At 44.4% G+C, this 7,065-nt stretch overlaps 1 pseudogene; it reads left to right on the top strand.

Moving 5' to 3' along the window:
* The window catches only part of LOC114544548, a 7,969-nt pseudogene extending 3,834 nt beyond the window's left edge, over nucleotides 1–4,135 (top strand).
* Nucleotides 4,136–7,065: the final 2,930 nt, after the last annotated feature.

Here is a 7,065-nt window from a genome sequence, read left to right as displayed (position 1 = left end):
TCGCAATTTTCCCGTCAGACGGGGAATTTGGAACAACCCAAGTTTCTCGATCATATGTTCAGGAAAGTCGCAATTTCGATCCGGAAAAAGCGGGAAAAAATCAAGCTTTTTGGGATAAGTCCAAAAAGTCCATATCTATAAGAGGAGGGAAACAAGCCAAGATGTCTCTCCAACATGTTTGGGAAAGTCGCGATTTAGACATAGAACTTTAAGAAAGAAACGGTCGATGTCCTCTGACATAGCGAATTTTACCGGAACTAAGAACTGTAGAAAAATGGATCTCTTGATAATCTTTTCAAACATGTTCCGGCAATCGCGATGTTGGACCACGACTAAAATGGTAAAAATCGAGTCTTCGGAACATGTTAAAAAAGTAGCCCTTTTGACCAACACAAAGAAGGCAAGTCGAGATTTCGACCAGGGCTAAGGGGGAAATAATCAAGCCGACCCGAACATGTTCAAAAGTCACGATTTAAGCCCGGATGAAGAAGGGGCAACTCGAGGTTTCTCAAACATGTTTGGGAAAGTTGCAGTTTCAACCTGAACAAAGCAGAATCCAGACATGTTTGAAAAGTCGCGATTTCTATATGGACGAAGTGGGGAACAATTCCAGGTCTTTAGGACATGTTCAGCAAGCTGCGATTTCGACCAGGACTAAGGTGGAAAAAATCGATGTCTCTCGAAGATGTTCAAAAAGGTCGTGATTTCGACCCTGTTCATCAATCCAAAAGTCCGATCTTAAGAGGAGGGAAACAAGCCAAGATGTCTCTCGAACATGTTTGGGAAAGTCGCGATTTAGACATAGAACTTTAGAAAGAAGAAAGGTCGATGTCCCTCTGACATAGCGAATTTTAAACTAAGAACTGTAGAAAATGGATCTCTCAATGATCTTTTCTCATGATCCACACAATCGAGATGTTGGACCACGACTAAAATGGTAAAAAAATCGAGTCTTTGGAACATGTTAAAAAAGTAGCCTTTTGACCACAAGAAGGCAAGTCGAGATTCGACCAGGACTAAGAGGGGAAATAATGAAGCCGACCCGAACATGTTAAAAAAAGTCACGATTTAAGCCCGGATGAAGAAGGGAACAACTCGAGGTTTCTCAAACATTTTTGGGAAAGTTGCAGTTTCAATCGGAACAAAGCAAGAAATCCAGACATGTTTAAAAAAGTCGCGATTTCTATATGGACGAGTGGGGACATTCCAGGTCTTTAGGACATGTTAAAAGCTGCGATTTCGACCGGACTAAGGTGGAAAATCGATGTCTCTCGAAGATGTTCAAAAAGTAGTGATTTCGACCCTGTTCATCATCGGTTTCAAATTAAAGCATATACATTCTGTCATTAAGTGGAACAAAACTGCCAAGTTTCACGAAGTTGCATATTAATGTTCCTAAAATTTGAACATTTGTTACAAATCCAAAATGGATGCCTATTATAAAATTCTATTTTTTCTGATATTTCATGATTGATTTCATTAATCGTTTTGTTTAAGGCACAATTTCTGTCATCATATTGAACAAAAGTGCCGAGTTTCATTAAGTTGCAATTAACGTACATAAATATGAACATTTGTTACAAAATCCAACATGGCCGCCTATGATAAAATTTCATTTTCAGTGATATTTTCAGATTGATTTGATCAATCGCTTTGAAATTGGGCAACATACATTCTGGCATTAAGTGGAACAAAAGCGCCAAGTTTCACGAAGTTTGGGAAAGTTGCAGTTTCAACCTGAACAAAGCAAGAAATCCAGACATGTTTGAAAAAGTGGCGATTTTTATATGCACGAAGTGGGGAACAATACCAGGTCTTAAGGACATGTTCAGCAAGCTGCGATTTCGACCAGGACTAAGATGGAAAAAAATCGATGTCTCTCGAAGATGTTCAAAAAGGTCGTGATTTCGACCCTGTTCATCAATCCAAAAGTCCCGATCTATAAGAGGAGGGAAACAAGCCAAGATGTCTCTCGAAACATGTTTGGGAAAGTCGCGATTTAGACATAGAACTTTAGAAAGAAACGGTCGATGTCCCTCTGACATAGCGATTTTACCCAAACTAAGAACTGTAGAAAATGGATCTCTCAATGATCTTTTCAAACATGATCCAACAAATCGAGATGTTGGACCACGACTAAATGGTGAAAATCGAGTCTTTGGAACATGTTAAAAAGTAGCCCTTTTGACCAACACAAGAAGGCAAGTCGAGATTTCGACCAGGACTAAGAGGGGAAATAATGAAGCCGACCCGAACATGTTCAAAAAAAGTCACGATTTAAGCCCGGATGAAGAAGGGAACAACTCGAGGTTTCTGAAACATTTTTGGGAAAGTTGCAGTTTCAATCGGAACAAAGCAAGAAATCCAGACATGTTTAAAAAAGTCGCGATTTCTATATGGACGAAGTGGGAAATTCCAGGTCTTTAGGACATGTTCAGCAAGCTGCGATTTCGACCAGGACTAAGGTGGAAAAATCGATGTCTCCGAAGATGTTCAAAAAGTAGTGATTTCGACCCTGTTCATCAATCGGTTTTAAATTAGCATATACATTCTGTCATTAAGTGGAACAAACTGCCAAGTTTCACGAAGTTGCATAATTTGTTCCTAAATTTGAACATTTGTTACAATCCAAATGGTTGTCATTATAAATTCTATTTTTTCTGATATTTCATGATTGATTTCATTATCGTTTTGATATTAAGGCACACAATTTCTGTCATCATATTGAACAAACTGCCGAGTTTCATTAAGTTGCAAATTAACGTACATAAAATATGAACATTTGTTACAAATTCCAACATGGCCGCCTATGATAAAATTTCATTTTCAGTGATATTTTCCGATTGATTTGATCAATCGCTTTGAAATTAGGCAGCATACATTCTGGCATTAAGTGGAACAAAAGCGCCAAGTTTCACGAAGTTCCGAATTAATGTACTTAAAATATGAACATTTGGTTTAAAAAATCCAATATGGCTGCCTATAGTAAAATTTTAATTTGTGCGATATTTTCCGACTGATTTAAGCAATCGCTTTAAAACTAAGGCACATACTTTCTGTCATCAAATGCAACAAACTGCCAGTTTCATGAAGTTCCGATTATGTACTTAAATATGACATTTGTTAAAAATCCAATATGGCCGCCTATAGTAAATTTTAATTTGTGCGCTTTTTCCGACTGATTTGGCAATCGCTTTGAACTAAGGCACTACTTTCTGTCATCAGATGGAACAAAACTGCCAAGTTTCTAGCCCAGCGATAAAACGGCATTGAAATAGAAAATTCAATTTTTCTTCCGGAATTACTATAGAATTACTATAGAAATTCGATTTTGAAATTGCGATATCTCGAATTCCTGCTCTTGCAATTTCATAAAACTCCTACAGGATGTCTAGTGTAAGAAGCTCTTTCAAATGAAGTACTTTAAACCATATGTTTCAAAAGGTCAGAAAAGGTACAATATATATATATATATAGAGATATGAAGTTTATGTAATCATCTTTAAATGTAAAACAGGTTTAACTCGAAACATGACATCCAAAGAGATTGTGATTCACTAACGGTAAGTGAAATAACTGGCTTGTGGCAGCCAAGCGTTCATAGCGACGTTGCTTTTTGATTCTTCGATGTCGGCTCTTCCTATCATTGCGAAGCAGAATTCGCCAAGCGTCGGATTGTTCACCGCCAATAGGGAACGTGAGCTGGGTTTAGACCGTCGTGAGACAGGTTGTTTTACCTACTGTTGAATGGTTGTTGCAATAGTAATTCTGCTCAGTACGAGGACCGCAGATTCGAGACAATTGGCTCATGCACTTGCCTGAAAAGACAATGGTGCGAAGCTACCATCTGTTGGATTATGATTGACGCCTCTAAATCAGAATCCGTGCTAGACGCAACGATTCCTTTTCTCTGGACGACTTAAGCGAACACGAATAGAGACGCGATCATTCGCGCCTCCTGCGTCACAACGTGCCCACGGAGCGGACAATGCTCCAAAGCACTCAACGATCAAAATCTAATTTTCCAGAGCTAAATCATTTGCAGACGACTTAAATAAAGAACGGGGTATTGTAAGCAGTAGAGTAGCCTTGTTGCTACGATCTGCTGAGATTAAGCCCTTGTTCTACGATTTGTTTCTTTTTTTTCCGACACTCACACATCCTCGGCAGTCGAACATGTCCGCAAAAAAGCCAACAACTCGAGGTCTCCCGAACATGTTCAGGATAAGGGGGAGCATATCGATGTCTCTCGAACTAACCGGCAGAAGAGGGAAACAACTATAGGTCTCTCGAACATGTTCGGAAAGTCGCACTTTCGACCCGGACTAAGATGAGAGAAAACGAGTTCTCTTGAACATGTCCAAAAAGTCGCGATTTAGATCGCTACCAAGAGGCGAAGGAATCGAGGTCTCCCGAACATGTTCGACAAGTGCCCAGTCAACCCGCACTAAGAGGGGAACAACTCGATGTCTCCCAAACATGTTCGACAAAGTGCCCAGTCAACCCGCACTAAGGGGGAACAACTCGATGTCTCCCGACATGTTCGACAAAGTGCCCAGTCAACCCGCACTAAGAGGGGACAACTCGATGTCTCCCGACATGTTCGACAAAGTGCCCAGTCAACCCGCACTAAGAGGGAACAACTCGATGTCTCCCGAACATGTTCGACAAAGTGCCCAGTCAACCCGCACTAAGAGGGAACAACTCGATGTCTCCCGAACATGTTCGACAAAGTGCCCAGTCAACCCGCACTAAGAGGGGAACAACTCGATGTCTCCCGAACATGTTCGACAAAGTGCCCAGTCAACCCGCACTAAGAGGGGAACAACTCGAGGTCTCCCGAACATGTTCGACAAAGTGCCCAGTCAACACGCACTAAGAGGGGAACAACTCGAGGTCTCCCGAACATGTTCGACAAAGTGCCCAGTCAACCCGCACTAAGAGGGGAACAACTCGATGTCTCCCGAACATGTTCGACAAAGTGCCCAGTCAACCCGCACTAAGAGGGGAACAACTCGATGTCTCCCGAACATGTTCGACAAAGTGCCCAGTCAACCCGCACTAGAGGGGAACAACTCGATGTCTCCCGAACATGTTCGACAAAGTGCCCAGTCAACCCGCACTAAGAGGGGAACAACTCGATGTCTCCCGAACATGTTCGACAAAGTGCCCAGTCAACCCGCACTAAGAGGGGAACAACTCGATGTCTCCCGAACATGTTCGACAAAGTGCCCAGTCAACCCGCACTAAGAGGGGAACAACTCGATGTCTCCCGAACATGTTCGACAAAGTGCCCAGTCAACCCGCACTAAGAGGGGAACAACTCGATGTCTCCCGAACATGTTCGACAAAGTGCCCAGTCAACCCGCACTAAGAGGGGAACAACTCGATGTCTCCCGAACATGTTCGACAAGTGCCCAGTCAACACGCACTAAGAGGGGAACAACTCGAGGTCTCCCGAACATGTTCGACAAAGTGCCCAGTCAACCCGCACTAAGAGGGGAACAACTCGATGTCTCCCAAACATGTTCGACAAAGTGCCCAGTCAACCCCCACTAAGAGGGGAACAACTCGATGTCTTCCGAACATGTTCGACAAAATGCCAGGTCAACCCGCACTAAGAGGGGAACAACTCGATGTCTCCCGAACATGTTCGACAAAGTGCCCAGTCAACCCGCACTAAGAGGGGAACAACTCGATGTCTCCCGAACATGTTCGACAAAGTGCCCAGTCAACCCGCACTAAGAGGGGAACAACTCGATGTCTCCCGAACATGTTCGACAAAGTGCCCAGTCAACCCGCACTAAGAGGGGAACAACTCGATGTCTCCCGAACATGTTCGACAAAGTGCCCAGTCAACACGCACTCGAGGAAGAGGGGAACAACTCGATGTCTCCCGAACATGTTCGACAAAGTGCCAGGTCAACCCGCACTAAGAGGGGAACAACTTGATGTCTCCCGAACATGTTCGACAAAGTGCCCAGTCAACACGCACTAAGGGGACAACTCGATGTCTCCCGAACATGTTCGACAAAGTGCCCAGTCAACCCGCACTAAGAGGGGAACAACTCGATGTCTCCCGAACATGTTCAAAGTGCCCAGTCAACCCGCACTAGAGGGGAACAACTCGATGTCTCCCGAACATGTTCGACAAAGTGCCCAGTCAACCCGCACTAAGAGGGGAACAACTCGATGTCTCCCGAACATGTTCGACAAAGTGCCCAGTCAACCCGCACTAAGAGGGGAACAACTCGATGTCTCCCGAACATGTTCGACAAAGTGCCCAGTCACGCACTAAGAGGAACAACTCGAGGTCTCCTGAACATGTTCGACAAAGTGCCCAGTCAACCCGCACTAAGAGGGGAACAACTCGATGTCTCCCGAACATGTTCGACAAGTGCCCAGTCAACCCCACTAAGAGGGGAACAACTCGATGTCTCCCGAACATGTTCGACAAAGTGCCAGGTCAACCCGCACTAAGAGGGGAACAACTCGATGTCTCCCGAACATGTTCGAAAGTGCCCAGTCAACCCGCACTAAGAGGGGAACAACTCGATGTCTCCCGAACATGTTCGACAAAGTGCCCAGTCAACCCGCACTAAGAGGGGACAACTCGATGTCTCCCGAACATGTTCGACAAAGTGCCAGTCAACCCGCACTAAGAGGGGAACAACTCGATGTCTCCCGAACATGTTCGACAAAGTGCCCAGTCAACCCGCACTAAGAGGGAACAACTCGATGTCTCCCGAACATGTTCGACAAAGTGCCCAGTCAACCCGCACTAAGAGGGGAACAACTCGATGTCTCCCGAACATGTTCGACAAAGTGCCCAGTCAACCCGCACTAAGAGGGGAACAACTCGATGTCTCCCGAACATGTTCGACAAAGTGCCCAGTCAACCCGCACTAAGAGGGGAACAACTCGATGTCTCCCGAACATGTTCGACAAAGTGCCCAGTCAACCGCACTAAGAGGGGAACAACTCGATCTCCCGAACATGTTCGACAAAGTGCCCAGTCAACCCGCACTAAGAGGGGAACAACTCGATGTCTCCCGAACATGTTCG

The sequence above is a fragment of the Dendronephthya gigantea genome, unplaced genomic scaffold (genome assembly GCF_004324835.1).
Source record: "Dendronephthya gigantea isolate DGI-Jeju-01 unplaced genomic scaffold, DenGig_1.0 000836F, whole genome shotgun sequence".
In the NCBI taxonomy this organism is placed as follows: domain Eukaryota; kingdom Metazoa; phylum Cnidaria; class Anthozoa; order Malacalcyonacea; family Nephtheidae; genus Dendronephthya; species Dendronephthya gigantea.
The sequence above is the reverse complement of the archived record's forward strand: the minus strand, read 5'-3'. Positions and strand labels throughout refer to the sequence as shown.